The sequence below is a fragment of the Choloepus didactylus genome, chromosome 6 (assembly GCF_015220235.1).
Source record: "Choloepus didactylus isolate mChoDid1 chromosome 6, mChoDid1.pri, whole genome shotgun sequence".
NCBI classification, from domain to species: domain Eukaryota; kingdom Metazoa; phylum Chordata; class Mammalia; order Pilosa; family Megalonychidae; genus Choloepus; species Choloepus didactylus.
This window is the reverse complement of record NC_051312.1, coordinates 113619505-113640011: the sequence shown is the minus strand read 5'-3', so window position 1 is coordinate 113640011 and position 20507 is coordinate 113619505.

Below are 20507 nucleotides of genomic sequence, written 5' to 3'. Positions count from 1 at the left end.
CATACAAACCCATGAATCCCACAATAGCCTCTATACAATGGTTTCATATTTCTGTTTTATTAAAAAGATGGGCACACTGAGAGTCACTAAATTTAAGTAAATTTAATGAATGGTGGAGACAATTTTGGAAATCTAGTCTTCTGGTTCCACAAAGTAGATTTATTGTACTGTAAGTGCCTGTCTTTTATTCACTCTTTTAAAATTATTATTGATAATGGATCATGTAGAGTCACTGGTATTTTTAAAATGATCATCAAAAATCACTAATAAAATCACTTAGGGGAAGATTTGGAATGTAAATTTAGGCACTCACCGCGTTAGTAGCTATTTATTCACATTGCAGTTACAATGATCTTTCAAAAATGTAAAAGATATTAACCATCAACCCCCAAACACTCACTCTAAAAAGCCTTCAACAACATTCTACTTTATTTTGAATAAAATCTAAACCCCTTAATATTGCCTACAAAATTCCTCATTTTCTAACCTTTGCCTACTTTTATTAATTAGGTTTAGCTCTGGGCACATATAACACAATTTCCAAGGTAACGGTGGCTTTATCAAGTGAAATAAGTATTCGTCTCTCACTTAAATATCAGAGGCAGGTAGCTCAAGACTGACAAGACAGACATGAACTTAGTAGCAACCCATGTCCTGAGCCTGATGATCCAAGATGGCTACTAGAAATCACTATTTTTAACACAGCAGAATGGATTGACATGCCAAGGAAATTCCTAGGATTCCGTCACTAGAGGAGAATGAGAGTGTTTGAGCACAACTAGCAGTTCCTGCTACATCGCTTCTCTTAATCTCTCACATCTTTCTACCTAATAATCACTACATTCTACCTATTCTGCCCTTTTCCCGTTCCTTCAACACCCTCAAAATCCTTTGACTTGTTTTTACAGCACTGCCTGAAAGCACAACCTACAATTATAGACATGGCTTGTTTCAATACACCTTTTCAATCTTAGAGCAAATATCATTTAAAAATTTCATGAAAAGTTACATGTGCAGAGATTATCAGAGCCATGAGCATATACTAGTGTGTATCTTTAAAAACATAATGGAATCACCCTTAAACCCTTATTTGGAATCTCTTAAAATTCAGAAATAAGACTTGAGGAGGAATAGGACATGATAGTTATCTTTAAGACATGATTGTTTATCTTCCCATTTCTCTGAGAGCTGTATATTCATTCACTGTATATTGTTACATATACTCTGGCTTTGAAATACAGCCTCTGAACACCCAGTTCTGTTTTCTAATTTGAAAAAAAAAAAAAAAAAAAAACTGGACGGTATTAGAAGTAACAATTCTGGGGAGGACCTAGAGAATTTATAGGTAAAAATTTTGCAAAAATATTGCACTTAGAAAATGTTGACTGTGACATGACAAACAGTGGGAGGTAGCATTTTAATTCTGAATTATTCAGAACTTAATAGTCCAAGAATTTTTACATATAAAGTGTTTCCCAGAATAAGTGATTTTGTTAGTTTCTGACCCCCTCCCCCAAATATTCTGGGTTTTTGTATGGAAAACATCATGCATCAGACTAAAAAAGAAGAAAGAAAAGAAAAGAAAAGATCTACACTCTGCATAATAAAACAATGGAACAGAAAAAATAAATTTGTTGGAGGCTTTTTCAAATCCTGTAATAATCAAAGACCAAATGCAAGTTCAATATCTCCAATTATCTTATTATCACACAACAGGATTCAAGGCCCCAATGGTTGACCCTCTCAGAGAAACGTGCTTTGAGAGTCTGACCACCAACAATGTCCCTATTTTGAACAGAAAAAAGAAATTTAGGTTTTAGAAAGTAGGATTCAGCTGTAAGCTGTCACTTTAATAGCTAATGGAAGCAAAGTTAAAGTGGGAGCCAACTGAAACTGAGAATAATCACTGAAAGGAAATTAAAATGGAGGAATTAATATGAGATGAACTCAACTGTAAATTAAGTTGACTAATTTCAAGCAATTGGATTGGTGCCTATTGTGTTCAGTTTCCACCAATGTTTAAATGTCATGATTTATATTTAAAAAGCTTTTTTTTAAAGAAAGATGAGATTAATTTCAGAACCTTCAAAGATTTCATTGACATTTAAAAGAAATCGAGCCACAGAAATTAGAACTAGGCACTAACAACCAAATAACAAAAAAATTAGGTTCTAATGAGTAGATATGATTCTTTGCAAACTTATTTCTTTAAAAATAATTGTCTACTACAGATAATCAAATACAAGGAGGAAAATGTTTTTAAAATGAAACTATAATTGAAAATCCACAAATACACATACTATTTACCATGCTTTTAAATTTTTGTATTATAATCACATATGCCTCCTAATTTTCAATTTAGCATGGCACCATAATAAGGGCTATGATATATATCTTGTTTCTCTTTAATTCTACACCTCTAGATATCTAGAGTCCAAATTTTGCTCCTAATTACAGTGAGATGATATCCATTTTTCTTGGTGCAGTGTTCTCCTCTTTTCTTCATGATAGCAGTAATCTGTATTTCTGTTACCAAGCCCAACAAATGTGAACATAATGTGTTTACTATAATCTTCCTCAAATATATCTAGAAGAAGGTAGGGGTGATAAAATTATTGGCTAGTGACTCTTCATAAGTCTATAATTGAAACTGAATACCATTTATATAAATAAATGCAGAGAAATAAATAAAACTGAAACATTTGTAAAGTCACAGGATATAAACACTGTTAATTTTATACGTCCATATATGGAGATCTAGGTCAGACTTCAGGATAAATTCTTTACTTAGGTATTTAGACTTCTGGGCTTGGGAGAATCTTTTTGACAGCACTCTTATTCTGTTAGGGAATAATTTATGGAATTATTGTGATTTTTTAACAAAGTTTTAACATGTTTTCATCAGAGGTTCCATTCTTTAAGAACCTAATTGACTTGTAAATTTCCATATCCACAGAAAGACAGGTGTGTACATGTGCATAAGTGAAAAAAAAGGAGAGTCCTGAGGAATGTACATCACTAGAGAGTTTGAAGACAGTAGAAGTGACAAACTTGTAATTGAAAGATGTTTTGTTGGAATTTTGGAGTCTCCTTTGCACCTGTGACTGCCTGTGTGCCTGTCCACAACTATTTTGTCAAGAAGAGCATGATTCAGATAGTAAGACCAGCATGATTGTGTGTCTTTTCCTGGGTTGCAAAAAGTATGACTTTAAAATGTTCATATAAAAATAGACTATTATAGCTGAAGTGCATTTCAAGGATTATCTGATATATTATTCTGTCTCACCCACCCCCCACAAAGGCAGTTTGAGTAATGAGAGATAATATTATCTAATCATGATGATATGACCATACAAGAACACTAATAGCTTACCCATAGGAAGAAATGCTTTTCTAACTTCTAGGATATTGTTCTTTTTACCCATTAAATTTCTTTATCTAGATAATTTTACTGGAAAACACTATGTTTCTTCTGCCTTTTCTAACATGTATGAATTATTCATTGTTTTGAATTAAATTCTGTTCTCATTGGTTTTTGTTGTTGTTTGATGGTTGGTTTTCAGTTTTTCCAAATCTAAATCCTCTGGGAGGAATAATAAAATGTTTTGTTTTTATTCACCTATTTTTTTTGGTGTTTTCTTACATGGTCAAAAGCAACTATGGCCGAATGAGAGCTCAGGGGTCCCTCACCATATAAAATCTTTGCTTCCTAGAAATGTTGCCCATGTGTGATTGTGACATCCCTACCTTCCCATGATCCCTCTGTCAGTTCCAAAGACAACCATCTCTTTGGTTTAGAATGTAGCTGTTCGTTGTCAAAATTATCCCATTTTACAGAAGCATACCATTTATAGTGTCCAATGTTTATAAACCTCTGCTTCTCACATTCTTATCCAATCTCATATTTTGTTCAGGCCATTCCTAATTCTTTGCATACCATAATGCAATACAATGCCAGGAAGGGAGGCAGAAAGAGTCACTTCATTCTACTTTACACCTATATGATTTATCAGTCTAGAATCTGTCTAATTGGATTAACATCTTAGTGAATAGGTTGTCATATTGATAGTAAGAAAGGTGGTTTTTTGTTTGTTTGTTTGTTTGTTTTGGCTTAAATAATGAAAATTTAATGGCTCATGTTTTTGAGGCCAAGAAAACATCCAAATCAAGGCGTTATCTAGGTGATGCTTTCTCCCAGAAGGCTGTGGCATTCTGGTGCTGGCTGCCCTTAATCCTTGGTCCTGGGCTCCTCTGTCCCATGGCAGTGCATATGGCGGCCTCTCCTGGCTTCTCCCTTCTCTTCTGGGTTCCACTGACTTTTAGCTTCCTGCTTCCTGTGGCTTCCTCTAAGTTTCACTCTGTTTATCAAGGACTCCAGTAATAGGATTAAGACTCATCCTGGACCACACCTTAACTGAAGTAGCCTCATCAAAAGGCCATACTTACAACAGGTCCACACCCACAGGAATGGATAAAGTTTAAGAATATGTTTTCTAGGTACATACAGCTCCAAATCACCGTAATCTGGATTGTAGAAGGTAATCATCCCATTTTTGTCATTTTCCAGATTGCATCTGTGGGATTATGTGCAGTTCAGAAAACCAAAATGTGGCATTTTTAATATTTAATTCTGCACTGCTCTTTATTTCACACACTGGAAAGAAAGTCAACTTAAATTCTCTTTTTCTCTTCTCCCTTCTCTGCTTCTTCATTATTGACCTGTGTCCACAAGGTGATGGACATTTCTTTCCAATCAATCTGAGACAAGTATATCAAAGTTGAAGGAAGTTTTATTACTCAGAGCAATAGCAGTAGTCAGAGTGTCAGCATCTTCTCACCAATTCCCTGAAGTCTCAGTTCCCACTGGGCAATGTAAAGAGGGCAAGATGATACCTGCACATGCACTGAATTGTGTTAGAGAGGAATCCTGAGCATAGGCAATCTGAATCTTTTATGATAGATAGTAAACATGCTCTTTGTTGCAGAGGGAGACACTATCTCTTTCTTTCCTGGCTTTTTGCTATACAAACATCCTTGAAGAGATCTAACAAAGAGCAATCAGTGCCTGGCTCACAGATGAGCAGAAATAAGAAAGATCCATGGAGAAATGTCTCACATCAATACGTGAAGATACTTAGTAAAACATGGAGACAAATATTAATATAATGTATTAAAATAAATCTAGTAATTGAACCTGCTATTTAAGGGCTTTATAAAAGAACCTGAAAGAATGAAAGAAGATACAGTCAATGAGATGAGATGAGTAGCCAAATACTTCTTATGGAAGCCAATGCAGGAGACAGTTTAAAGAATAATTTGCTGACAACCATTTTTGTCTAACCTTCTTCCACCCTAACCCTCAGGGAATTTTAGCCCCTTTTCATCTTTCTTTGCAGCGACATGTTAATCAAGGAAGCTGTCATGCTCTTGTATGACTGCTAACCACTTGGCTATGGGTGGCTGCCGTAGGCAAGGGCACCTAACCCAAGTCAGCACAGTGATAGCCCCTTCAAAGGACTTGACCCTCTGGCTGCAAGAAGGTGGCCAATGAAAGAGAAATATTAAACACAGAGAAATATGCCTGAAGGAATAGTGAAGATTGACTATGAGCATTTAGATTTGTCAATGAGAAGTTCATCAGCCCACAGAGATACAGTACCTGATAAAGTTTAACTCCATTTTTGATGTTTGACCTCTTGAGAGTTTTCAGGACTCTTTCAGCCCCTTTCCCTCCTTGCCCTACATCAGCGGATGCAGTTAAGAAAGTCCATTTCCTCTCTCTCTTGATAGCATGGGAAAGTTAAAACCACACAAACCTCAGCCCTGTGCAGGAATTCCTTTCCTCTAACCACAATTTAAACCAAACACTCATCCCCTCCTTCCACTCAAGCCAAATAGATTGGCTTTGGGGCCTGTCCTGCTCTCCCAGAAAGTCTCAAGGGCTATCCTTACATTCCCTCTTGGTGTGGTGGTTGTGAAATGTGTGTGTGTGTGCTGTCATTATTCTCAATATCTGAATCATTTTGGGTGGGGAGATGATCCTACCCACCCCACAGCACCACAAGACACAGCAAAATAGTAGCCATATTACTAGGGGTTAAGGCGGAAGTAGGTAGCGAAGAAAGAGACAGAGTAAAGGGAATAAATTTTGTGATGCGGAATAAGAGAAAAACTTCTAAAATTGTTGAAGGAGTAGACAAATTAGAGGGATGTATATTTAAGACAGAGGAAATTAAAAAAGAAAAAGTGGTTATGATAAAAGTTATTTCTGACAGGTGACATTAAATATATTATTTCTACATTAAAGTCTATGGAGAATGTGTAAAATAAAGTTATATATATTAGCAGGTGTTTTTTTTGTTTTTTTTTGTTTTTTTTTAATAGAAGTGATAAAACCATGAATGGAGCTATTGTTGTCATTGCTGTTTTGTTTTGTTTTGTTTGGTTGGTTGGTTGGCTGGTTTTGTTTTATATTTTTGGCTTTCAGACAGTGTTCAAAAACACTCTATGGTTTCCCTAGATACATTCTAGCATTTGCTTTGCTAAATCGACCATTTCACAGGCATTTTACACCATTCAGCCACTGCATGCCTGCAGAGCGTTTCCATAAACTGAACTCTTTTTGAAATCAGTGGGAATTAGGCATCTATAGTGCAGCTGCAGGGGTGTGAAAGTGTATACAGTTCAGTTGATATTAATTATCACAATCCTCTCTTCACATTCATATTTCTTATAGGGGAACGTTTTTTAAATTGACAGTGATTATAAAATTGCCATCTGAATTAACACCTGGATAAAGGGCTATATTAAAACAAAATGATGAATGAGCTTGTTTGTGATTGTTGGTGATGAAATCCCAGAAACATACTTGAAATAGGTTCTGTCTTACTCCTGAAAGAAAAGAAAATAAACTCTTTGGTTTATTATTTTACAAAGATGACAGTAGCATTGTATTCTGGACTTTTCAGATTAGAGAAAAAATGCAAAACAATCTTAGATAAGCACTCCTAAAAAACTTTCTAAGAAGCTTATTTATGAATCCTGTGGCTTTTTAGCTATAGGATAATTAAAAACCATGAATGCTATAATTTGCCCTATATTAGATCAGTTTCAGATTATGTTTCTCTCCATTCTACACTGTTTCTAAATGAAAGAGTATCAGAGAACTGAAAAGAGGTAACTGATTAAAGTGGTAAGCATGGTTTTACAAACCTGCACACTGGTGAGGGAGGAAATGTGGTTACCCTTAAGGAGTATTTGAAAGACAACAGATGCAAATTATTCTCTAGACACCATTAAGTTTTCTCTAGGATATAAGTTTTAAAAATAATTTGGAGGTGAAAAATCACAAAAGAAGTTTAATGAGAATGACTACATGCCAAAGTTGTTTTTTAATCATATTTACCAGATGGGCAGGGTTCTTGGGAAAAATAGATGCAAATTAAAGATGAAAAATAACACACACAGAGATATAGACATGGTTAAGGTAAAAGCAATGAGTTATCTGGAAATTCATTATGAAGACTGTTGTGAAGGGGATTCAGACACCAATTTGTGGTTTTGAGAGGATGGCTTTTCTAGTCCCTCCAACTCCTATTATAGGACCATATCATATGAGTATGTTTAGTTCGCCCAATTGTATCCCAAAAAGAGAGAGAGGCCTGAAAGACATAGAGAAAAAGAGAAATGGAGAAAGTCAGAGACAGAGTTTGAGTCAATTATTAGTGGTCTTGGTGATAGAAAAGAGAAAACAAGCCAATTGTTCATGGAGCAGTAAAGGCTGAATTAATTTCTGTTCTAACTATATATTGAAAATTTTTGAGGTATTACAGAATATCAGTGAAAGCTATGTTCTGGGACCAATTCAGAGATGTAATGTAGATATGAGGAATGATAAACATGTATCAATAAGAGGTGAACCCTTCTTAAGTATTATTGAAATTTTATATTTAATTAATTTTATAAATCAATGCATATTATCAATATTAAAACCAGATCTCTAAATAGAGAGTGAAGTTTGCCATATATATATATATATATATATATATATATTTTTTTTTTTTTTTTCCATAGGCTACGTAACAAGTAAAAGTTGTAGATAGAATCTGGAGATTGGTGATGCAGAACAGTAGAACAGGAGATAAAAATTTAGGAGAAATCAGCAAACATATGTTATCTAAAGCGTGGAACTGTGTTTCACATAGACAGATTGGTATCTAAAATAGGGAAGGAATGAGGATGAGTATTTAACAAAGAGGATCAAGAAGAAGTGGTTAGTGAGGAAGGACAATCACAGGAAGAGAATTGTGTCCTTGGAGTTAAGTAAAGAAAATATCTAAAATAAGTAGTGGCCATTTTGTCAAAAGCTGCCCAGAAATAGCAAAAGATTTGAGAACTGTGTGTACTAAGACAGAGATGATTTCTCAAATTAATAGGAGTAGTTTCAATGGATGGGTGCACATGTAAAACTTATTGGAATAGGTTAAAAAGAAAGTGGACAGCTTTAGAATAGGATACACAGACTGCATTATGCCCTTATAGTACAAAAGCATAGACTGAATTAATATAATCTCCATCCAAAATATAAATTAATAGATAGCCAAGCTTGAAAGAAAAACAAAAAAAGAGAAATCTCAAAGTGCAACAAATGGAAACACAAAGATAAATCAAAATCAGAATAAGCAAGAGCTGATGCTGTACTAGCCAATAAGGACTTAGACCTTTATTTGGGTCCCACTTCATAGAGTTTAGGGTATTTCATGCCCAAATGAGGGTAGGATATGTGACCTATTAGCATGGGTATTTGACATAAATCCATGTTTATTCAGTGAGAGTGTGGATATCACAGTTGGTGTAGTAATTGGTAATGAAAGTAACATAAAAGGTGAGTAAAATAGGATTAAGAAATAGATTATTGGAAGTACAGGTGCCAAAGATCTGAAAGGCCAGGGAACTAAATAGATTATCAATGTAAAGTTTGACCATGTCAATAATAATGACAAAAATAGTGACGCAGAGGAAGATGATGAACTATGTGAAAGAACGAGGAGAATGAAAAAATGAAAAGGTGTGAGAAAGGGTAATAGATGTCGGCATCAAAGAGAGAGTAAAATCTAATGACCTCACTTGAAAGAAGTTTTGGATTTTGAGATAGGATCAGGGCTTTGAAGGCAGAAATGAGGTACAAGAAGACATAGCATCTTCAGGCCTTAGAATGTTCAAGTAGTGTTAGAAGAACAACAGTTTCCATTTTGAAGGCTGCCCTGGCTACTACATCTTCAGCAAAATAAGCCGATTAAAGAGAGAGTTCTGAGAAGAGATTGGATATGGGAGGTGGGCTGCTGATTACAGATTAATATTAGTAATGTATAAAACTTTGAAATTTATGAACAGATGATGGATTTGGAAAGTTTTTTGCATCATAAAATAATTTAACATGCTTAAGTTAACAGAACTAAAATATTAAATGTCAGTTATCAATCTATTTTATGTTTAATAAACACTTGAATTTATAGAATTAATGTTTATTGTGCTTCACTTTACTCACTTTTGTTTCTGCTACAAAAATTAAAAATTTCAGATTATATGTCAATCCCTTAAAAGACTTTCATTTTCCACAAGACATCATGATGAGATCATTCATCTTGAAGACAGACAGACTGAACTTATACTCCAGGTTCTTCCATTTAATGATAGTATGATTTTTTCAAAATTATTAAATCCTGATTTTCATTAATAAAATGAGAACAATATACTTTGCTAGGATTAAACGAGACATTTAGAACCCTTGGTCGGTCCTAACTGATGCATGGAATGATAGTCTTTCTGGATTGTCTGGGAGTTAAATCAAGTGATAATTGATTAGGGTACTATGAAGAGAGCGATTAGACTTTAAGGAAGTTTAAAGAGAGAACCAAGATTATACTTTTGAGTTCAAGCTCCACTTCATTCTCATTAACGTATGCAATTATGTACTCACATAGAAAACACATTGTAAATTAAGAAAAGATTAAAGGAAAATAAAAACAATGAGCTGGATAAAATGTTAATCTCTCATCAATAAGAAGCTCCTCTTGGTGAAAGGGGATCTGACACAGTTTGGGAGAACATTTTCCCAAATAAGCATGTGTGGGTGAGAAGCTGATGTGGAAGTGGATTTACCTGCCTTCGATGAGCCAGGAAGCTGGGAGAGAGGGAAGTATGTTACTAATTCTTGCATAGTCAGAAGAAGGAAAGAGGAGATTGAGACTGCATTATACACCAACGATTTAGTAAAACTGTATCCTTTCCCCCGACCCTTAAAGTGTACAAGACTACAACTCAATGAGACTTTGGTATGAAAGGCCATTTTGTGAACAAAAGAAGTAAAGAGGTGAGCACATGGCAGAATAGACTCACTACTTCTTTGCTCTGGAGCAGAGAGAAGGGATTGAGAGAAGGGAAGCCGAAAGGAGTCAGCAGAATTTGAAGGAAGACTCTAAACTCAAATAAGTTTACCCAAATCCTCAAAGGGCTATAGACTCCGTCTGACAAAGGTATGGCTGGGGTATAATAAATCCCAATTTCTTTCCCTGAGTGAAGAGCTCTTTGACAGATGGCACTACATTTTCTTCCACTCAACCATTTCTTGGAAAACTGTTATTATTTCTATTTCTCTTTGTAATTGTAAACAATGAATTTACCCAGGCATATTCTCTTCACTATATCAGTAATTGACCTGTGCAACTCCTCTCTGGGGACTCTTTGAGGCCTAGAATTCCTTTAAATGGGTTTCTTTAAATAAAACAATGTCTAACAACCCCTCCTAACTGATTTACACAGATTACTTGCCTTTGGGACTAGCTACTTATTTGATGATTAAAAAAAAAAATCACAAAAGCTTCTTAAAAGTTTCTTCTTATAATGTATATAAAGGAGTTAAAGTTACATTCTGATTAACGTCATTGGACACTAGGCAGCTGTGGCAGTTTGAAGCTGTATCTACCCCAGAAAAATATGTTAAATTTAGTCCATTTCTGTGGATATAAATTCTTTGTAAGTAGGACCTTTTGAAGAGGCTACTTCAGTTAAGGTGTGACCACCTCAATCAGGATGGGTATTAATCTTATTACTAGAGTCCTTTACAAGAGAATGAAACTGAGACAAAAAGAGAGAGCTCCATGGAAGCAACAAGCTGAAATCAACAAAACCCAGAAGAGAAGGCAAGAGACCAGCAGATGTCACCATGTGCCTTGCAACGTGACAGAGGAGCCAAGGATCACTGGCAGAGGTTTTCAGGAAGGAAACCACCTTGATGGTACCTTGATTTGGACATTTACCCAGCCTCAAAACCATGAGCAAATAAATTCCCATTGTCTAACCCAACCCATTTCATGGTATTTGCATAGTATTTACCAAAACAATAGCTAATAGGAATAAAAATAACAGATGTATGTTATGCTTTACTATCAATAAATTTAGTTTGTAATTTTATCTTATTTTATCTTTGCAACAATCTTGTGAACTAGTTAGGGATGTATTATTACCCTCCTTTTGTAAATGAAAAGACAGACACACAGAACGTAATAGGCTTGCCCAAGGTCACAGAACCACTGAGGACTGTGAGGCACGAATCCCAAAGTGTCCTCTTCCCAAAGCCAGGGCTTTGTACACAATACCATGAGTTCTTTTTCTGTTCATACAAAACCCAATATGAAATATTCAGTAATCATTTTTCTTAACTGGCCAGATTCAATTATCTACCTATTGTCTTACTTTTTCCTTTCTTTCTTTTTTTTTTTTTTTTTTTTTTGAGAAATGGTTAAGAAATAGAGAAATTATGCCTACAAGAGTGAAATGACACTTACTTTTTATGTGCAGAGTACTGTCAGTGACATCTAAAGCAATTCTGGGTTTAGAACTATTTAATTATCTGGACCTAGCCTGCATCTTTGACAAAAATGAAAAGGTGGACAAAAAACAAACAACTGACCTATTCTAAAATAAACTCAAGGTTACTTTTCTTTGCTCATTATTAATGTGGGGTACTTGACTTTTGGTTATTTTAAGCAGTAGAAAATATGGTCACGAACTATATAGTGTTTGATTTATGGACAAAAATTCTAAACTAAAACATGACAAAATACAATTATAAGAACCAGGAATTCAAAAGGAATATAAATATTAAGTTTGCCCTACCTTCATCTGGCCAAACATATTTTTTTTAAATTCATATTTCTATTAGGCTATAGGAAATTAATATAGCAAACTTTGTTAAATCGTTTAACATTTTTACTTATGTCAAGATCAAGTGTATTGGAGCCAGTCTAATAAAGTTCAAACCATTTTTGATCTCCTAATTTTGAGACTTAGGATATGAGATTTTAGTATCTCTAATTATTCTCATTTTAAATTGTAGATTATAATGCTATCTACTGTATAAAATTACAGCGAGTTGTGAATAAATTAATGAACATAAAATGCTAAGCACAGTAGGTGCCACTTGTCTTGTGCTCAAAAAATACAGTTCCTTCTCTTCCTCCTCAATCTCTTTCCTTTTCCTTCTCTCTCACTAAAAGTAATTTACATTGGGCTTTCTTTCCCCCCTTGTATTCAGGGTCATTAATAAAGAGGATTTCTTAGCCCTGACTTATTCTTTGTCCAAATAACATTTTGAAAATAAATTTCCAAGAAAAACAATAAAGCCTATTGTATTAGTTAGGTTTCTCTAGTAAAAAAGAATCAACAAGAGATATCTATAAATAGAAGATTTATAAAAGTGTCTCATGCAAATATGGGTATGCATGAGTCTAAATTCTGTAGGGCAGGCAGCAAACTGGCAACTCCAATAAAGATGTTCAATGAACTCCTCAGGCAACAAAATGGCAACTTGGATGAATGTGTTCAACGGACTCCTAAGGAAACGAACTGGCAAATTCGACGAAGTCCTAGGAAACGCTTCGCTGGTCAGCCGAAGAAGTGAAGGTCCATTATCTGTCTTGCTTAAAAGTCTTCAAATGATTGGATTAAATCCAGCTGACTGCATTCTCTCATTGAGGAAGACAAGCCCTTCGTTGACGTCATCAGTCACAGCTGCAGCCAACTGACTGATGATTTAATAAACCAGCCTTCTGGTTTATCAAGCAGCCACAAACATCCTCGCAGCAATGGTTAGGCCAGTGCTTGCCTGATCAGACAGCTGGGTACCATCACCTGGCCAAGTTGACACATGAACCAAACCATCACACCTATTATCTGAGCATCTGCTCACTTACTGAATGTACACAGTGGGGACATCTTTACAACACCAAAAAGGACACTATAGTCAATAAAAAGGAGGATAGTAACGATGCAGATTTCTGCTTTCAAGTGAAGTTTTTCAGAGACCATTGAGATTTTCCTTCACTGGAACTGATATTTAATGAATACTTATAAATTATAGGTTTGAGTCTATATTCACTGTAATTTTTCCAAATTGAATTTTTGTTATTCAGTTAAGTAGCTTTCATATCATATATAATTTACCACCTCTCCTATTTCAAGAGCTTTTTCCAATGAAATACAAGCTCACAATGTATGTATCTTGGTTAATCTCCAAATAATATCTGTGCTCAAAGATTCTTAGATATCTTGCCATCCCCCTTTGAAGCTCCCAACCTTAATAATATAAATCCTATTCTCAGACAGCATAGCAGTTATATCTTTGGCAGCTGTATAGATAGCTAGATTCAGAATAGTTACTAAATTAATGATTATGATAGGTCCCAGGTATGTGAAGATAAACCATATATGACTATAACATATTTTGAGGAATGCTAATTGCCCTTCGTAACTTTTTCCTGCATGATGAGCTAAGAGAACAACTTTTGGAAAACTCATTGGAAATGAAAATGAGAATAGCTAGAGATAACACATTAGCCTAATATCATTCATTGTGGAATTTAGATGGATCTATTATCAAACTGGATCCAACCAACAAATATTTCTTGAGAGATTACAGTGTTTATCACACTGTGAATACAGAGATTAGCCAATAGCAAAGTCTCTATTCTCATGAAGTTTATATTCAACTAGGAGGAGGTCAGAAATAAATAAACAATCATATATTAGGTCATGATACATGCAATGAGAAAGATTTAAAACAGTGTAAAAAGGAATAAGGAGTGCTATTTAACTAATGGGTTCAGAAGAGTCCTCTCTGATAGGATGACATATGAATAGTAGTTTTAATCTGCATTAGTGGGTTGTAATGAGATGAATATTGATGAGCCAAGAGTTGTATAAATGTATACTGTTTCAGACACTACAGAGAAAGGAACCCTGGAAAAACAGGTATACTCAATGGAGAAAAGGCACATCACAAAAATTATAAGATGAACCAAGACAAATTTGCCAGAGTGAACCAAGCTGTATGATCTTCCACCTACAAGGGTAGGACATGCATGTTTGAAAGACCCTCTAAATAGCAAGTGGCAAGTGCTGGCGATGAAGGAATATATCTCTTCTTCTCATATCCCCCTGCCTATACCTTCTATTTATTCATGAACTGACTAAAATAAGAGATCAATTATCAGTGATTCTGTAATCTCATCTTCTCCTTCCTTCTACAGACACTTTGCAAAATTAATAAATTGGCCAAATTCAAATTCAAATTTTAACAATTTTGAACATATGTATACTAACATATAATGCATTAGCATGTATCATATGAATTGGTGGTGATGTGTCCTTTCTCTGAATGTTCATACAGCAGATGGGCAAAAAATTGTTTTCTTCTACCCAGCTTCTCATCATCGAGGTGGAGAAAACAGATCCCATTGGCTTTATTTTTTCCTTAAATATTTATTTTTAAATTGTGAAATAGGGCATATAAAGAAAAATTAACAAAGATGATTTATCATAAATCAAATTCTCATATAGCAGTGACCCAGATCTAAATAGTTTACTCAGCACTCTAGGAAGACCGCTTCAAGCTCTCACCTAATTGCTAAGCTCCCTTGTCCTCCAGAACTCATCACCTTTCTACTTTTGTGGTTATCATTTTCTTGATTTAATCTTTAAATAATTTTGCTGCTAAGCATGTCTGCCTAAACACTATACCAATAACTACTTTTTGAACTTTATATAAAAGGAATACTAGATCATGTATACTTTTATATCTGACTTCTTTGATCCTTATGGTTAGTTTGCCAGGGCTTCTATGATAAATAGCACACAATGAATTAGCTTAAACAACAGGAATTTATTGTCTCACAGTTTTGGAGGTTAGAAATTCAAAATCAAGGTGTTGGCAAGACCATGCTTTCTCCAAAGTTTCATCCATTCTAGTGATGGCTTTCTAGCAATCCTCCATCACACAGCAATCTATATCCTTGTGTTACTCCTCTGACTTTTCCTAACTCCTGCAACCAAATTTCCTCAGCTCGTAAGGACTTCAGCCATCACATTAAGGCCCATCCTGATTGAATCTGGCCTCTTCCAAATAGGATCCTCAAAGATCCTGTTTACAAATAAGTTCACACCCAATAGGAATGGGTGCTAGGACTTGAGCATGTCTTTATGGAGGACATTATTTAATCCTCCACATGGTTGTGGGTTGACCTGTGTAGTTGCCTATAGCTGTACTTCATTTATGTTTAATGCTATAGAATGTTTCATATATAAATATGCCCTGAATTAATTTATTCATTCTATTATTGATACACAGTTTTGGTTTTTATCGTTTTGGGGTTCTTACTATTATTGCTGTTAAAAATATACCTACCTCTTTGTAAGAATATACTTGGATATTAATTTACTGATTCATTGGTATTGGTACCATAAAGTATTTTCCAAAGTGACGGTGTCCCAGTTTATCAGAGATGCTATGACAAATGCCACACAATGGGTTGGCGTAAGTAACAAGCACTTATTGCCTCAAGGTTTTCAGAGATAGAAGTCCAAAATCAAGATGTCTGCATGGCCATGCTTTCTTCCAGGGTCTGCAGCATTCTGATAATGGCAGTCCTTTGCCATATGGTGATCTCACTCTCTTTGGATCCACTCTTCTGGTTTCTGCTGATTTCAGGCTTCTGACTTCCTCCTGTGACTTTCTCTGACTGCTGGCTTCTACATCTTCTGGCTTCTCTGACTATGTCTGAATTTCCTCTCTTTATAAGACCTCCAGTAATATGGATTAAGACCCACCTTGATTCAGTTTGGCCACACCTTAACTAAGATTAACATCTTCCAAAAGGTCTCTTTTACAAACAGGTTCATCCCCACGGGGACACAGATTAAGAATAAGAATTTATCTTTTGTAGGGAACAAGACTTAACACCCAAAAGGCAAATTAAGATTATGAACATGTTTTTTGTAGGATATAAGATTTAATCCCTGACAGGTGATACCATTTTACATTCCGCCAGAACTTTATACTAGAATTCTTTTACTTCATATCATCTCTATCAATTGATAATATCAATATATGAAAAAAAAAAACGTTGGCCATTCTGGTCACTGTTTAGTGGCATATTATTTGCATTTTAATTTGCACTTTTCTTGAAATTAATAAGGTTGGGCAATTTATCATAGTGCAGTTGGAAATTCTTTTTTGTAAAATGTGTCTTCAAGTCATCTGGACATTTTTCTATTGAGTAATTTGTTGTCTCTTAATTATTTTAATAATGTTTTATATTGTTTTAATATAAGCCATTTACCAGCTTTTTGGTTTACAAACATCTGCTACATTGTGAAATTATTTTCCCCAATTTCCATGGTGAATTTTGACAGGGTATTTTAAATTTAATTTGCCAATTTTTTTTCTATTTGGATTAGTGCTATTTGCTTTCCATTTAAAAAGTCTTTCCCCACCTTGAGATCATGGAGATATTCTCCTCTAATATCTTCTAAAACTAGAATCCTTATTGTTTTATCTACAATCTGGAATCTATCTGGGATGGTTTTTTGATAGACTTTAAGAATCAGTTTATTGTTTTCTTTCTACCTTTCATTTTCTTTCCTTCTCTCCTTCCTCCTTCTCCCTCCTCTCCTCTCTGACCCCCCTTCTTCCCTTCGTATCTTAATTGCCTGTTCTGCCATTGCCGGTAGCAAACACTCCACTAGTTTGTTTGTTTGTTTGTTTTTTAAAGATGTTGAGGAGCAAATATGCAATATCTATGATTCAAATATCCATCCAGTTTTTAAAGTTTAATTGATAATAAATTATAGACAGAGAGAAAAAGTTATTGTATTTATATGTATGGCAGTTATGAAGACCACACGTTGTTGAAACCAAGATGTAAAGAAAAGTCTGAATACAACACATTGATTTGCCTAAGTAGCTGTCTGAAAGACTGACCTTTTCATCAGAGAAATAACTTTTCTGATATTATGTAATGAATTTATACTTTACTAAAGGACTGACACTGTATGTCACTAAAAGGCTGGTACATGGCAATTACTCTGTAGATATTTTATTAATACCTAGATATTTAATTTGTAATGGTCAAATAATTCTCTCATATATCAGGAAATGTGAATTGAGAGATTATAAACTCATTTATGATAGAAGCTTTTTTTTTTTAACTAATCAGGGAATTATCCATCTTGTCAAATGCCAAAACATATCATTATTCTTATAACCTCAACATAAAAAGATGTATGTTTTTACTACTTGATTGGAAAACATAACTCTATCTCAATGATTTTGTAGAAGAAAATATATTTCCTAGACTCAAAAATAAATTCTCATCTGATTTTATTTTAATTTTTTTCTGGAGAGTGATAAAAATAAGTAAAATGCAGATGTTTTATTCAAATGTCTTAGTTTTCCTGAGCTGCTATCACACAATGGGTTGGCTTAAACAATGGGAATTTTTTGGCACATGGTTTTGAGGCTAAGAGAAGTCTAAAACTGAGGCATTAGCAAGATCACGCTTTCTCTCCAACTCTTTAACATTCTGGTGCTAGCTTCCAGCAATTTAAATATTTCATCCATATGGTTTAAAAAATGAATATGTGATCCCCACAAATGGTCTTGCATCATCATATAATAACTGTGTCACTGATACGGCTTCATGATTTCCCAACAAAGAGCAGTTTTCCCATTAAAGAATGGCTCTTCCATTTTACGATTTTATTTTTATTGTGTTGCTATAGAGATATTCTGTATATTCTTGGAAATCATTACAGGCTTTAGATAAAGGAAATTTAATTCATTTCAGATCAACAAACGTTTATTTAACACTGAGCAAGGGACTGTACTGGGCATTCTGGAGGAAACAAGAGATAAAAAACGACATGGTGTAATGCGCTTTCATAGAGAGGACATAAATTATATAATTTAAGAAAAATAAATGAAAGTCTCCCTAATATGGTATAAATTCTTTATCATTTCCCAATCTGGTATTTTTCTTTCCTTATTTACTATTTCCACAAAATGTCAACCCTTAAGGCTTTTGTCCATAGAGTCAGGCATGCTCTTCCTGGAAGTTTTACTCTAAATCAGTAAATTATAAAGCCAATCATCTGCCACTATCACAAATGTGTCGTTTCTAAAACAATGTGAGATAACAATTATTGAATCTTTTAATTAACAATAATTTAATATAATTAAATGTTTCATATAACTCAGGAGGCCATTTGGAGAAATTATTTAGAAGGATTTAGCTCTCTTAAAAAAACTGCATAAGCCCTTTGTCAATCTATTTCATGTCTTAGAAATTATTCTAATAATAAATCAGAGATATAATCAGACTTACGCTAAGAGATAATCATGACAATGAAATTCATTGTAATGAATACTGGAAACAACCTATATGTCAAATGATATATTATTGATTAATATATTTATCTAGGAAATCTAGCATATCCAGATGCTATAATGTTGTATAATCTTTAAGTTCATGTTTTCAAAGATAATTTGAAGATATGTGAAATGGTCATGATGTAATTTTAGGTGCAAAGTTAATGAAAAGGTTGTATATATGTGTACTTTTTTATGACAAGTGTATATGTGCGTGCATGTGTGTGTGAGTGTGTGTGTATGTTATACATGAGAAACTGAGAAAAAGATGTCAAAAAGACAACTTCCTTGTGGCTTATCAAGGGGCTTCCACATGGATTCAGTACCCCCATATCAATTCACCCTCTCACTTCTTCTCCTTAGTCAATGGAGAAGACGGAGGAAAGGGAAGAGAAACAATTAGTGGTAAATATAGGGAGTGCCTTTGAGGAGAGAAGATTTGCTTCACTTTCCCTGGCTGAATTGCATCTGCAGCGATGTGGATAGAGAGAGAATAAGGCCTATATTATATCGACTGGATCAGCCTATACTCCAATTTGTTGGCTTGACAGAGAGGCATGAACTTCCCATGAATTAAGAGAATATCCCAGAAATTAGTTGGGTTAGAAAAATCCCAGAAGCCTGGCAGCTGCTCAGATTACCCTTCAGTAAAGGTTTATGGGGTCTGGCTGTAGTGGTAGGAGCTGAACGTAGTTAGAGAAGGTCAAGCAGAAGCCAGACCCCCATGTCAGGGAAGTGTGCAGTGGGAAAGGCCCCTGCATGGCCCTCTGAAGGCCCTGCAGACATGCCTCACAAGAAGCCAACTATTGGGGACCAGCTACACTGAGAACATCAAGAGCCTAACACTGCTGACCAGAGAAGCAGCTCTCCCATCCCAAGTCTCCAGAGACTCATCCGATCCACACAGGAATGAAGGAGTAATTGACTTGAATCAGACATGACTGGTGTTTACATGGCACTGGGAAGGACCTAAAATTAGAGAAAACTTTGGAATCGACCAATGATATAAATAAAGGTAAAGAATGTTTTATTGACAGATTACGGTTGACGGTGCTATTTAGAAAGAACAGGAAAACATTTAATATTTGTATCCAACCAAATCCAGATTATTTAATAAAATGTCTATAGATATATGATAGATGATAAATAGGTTGGTAGAGAAATAGATACATAAATGGAGGGAAATGGAGAGATGCACACATACACAAACACAAACATACACGCACACACACACAGAAAATTTCCATTCTTAAGGACAAAGGAGAAATGACTAAAAAACTAATGATTATCCCAGTGTTAGGAAATTATTTGTAATCACTTTCTTCTTTATGCTTTCTTCCATATATATTGCTGATAAACCTTCTAATCATCACAATGCAATAAGCAAATACAGGACTATTCCAAAATAGTTATCGTATAACTGTATACTGAAGGAAAAAACAAACACTGGGCAAGAAACCTGGGTTCTAGTCCATACTTGAACATATCACATTGTAATAAAAGTTAATATTACTGAGTATTTATTAAGAGTTCAGAACTGGGATAAGTACTTTACATGGATTATCATTGTACAGGTAAGTAAACTGAGCCTCAGGGAGACCAAGTAACGTAAGGCTGCATTACAGGCAAGGGGCAAAGCTAAGATTCTAACCCAGTTAAGTCTGACGTCAGGAATGGCACCCTTAAGCATGCTGTATTTCCTTTGAGAGTAAACAGAGATTTTAGAGCCAGACATATCCACAAG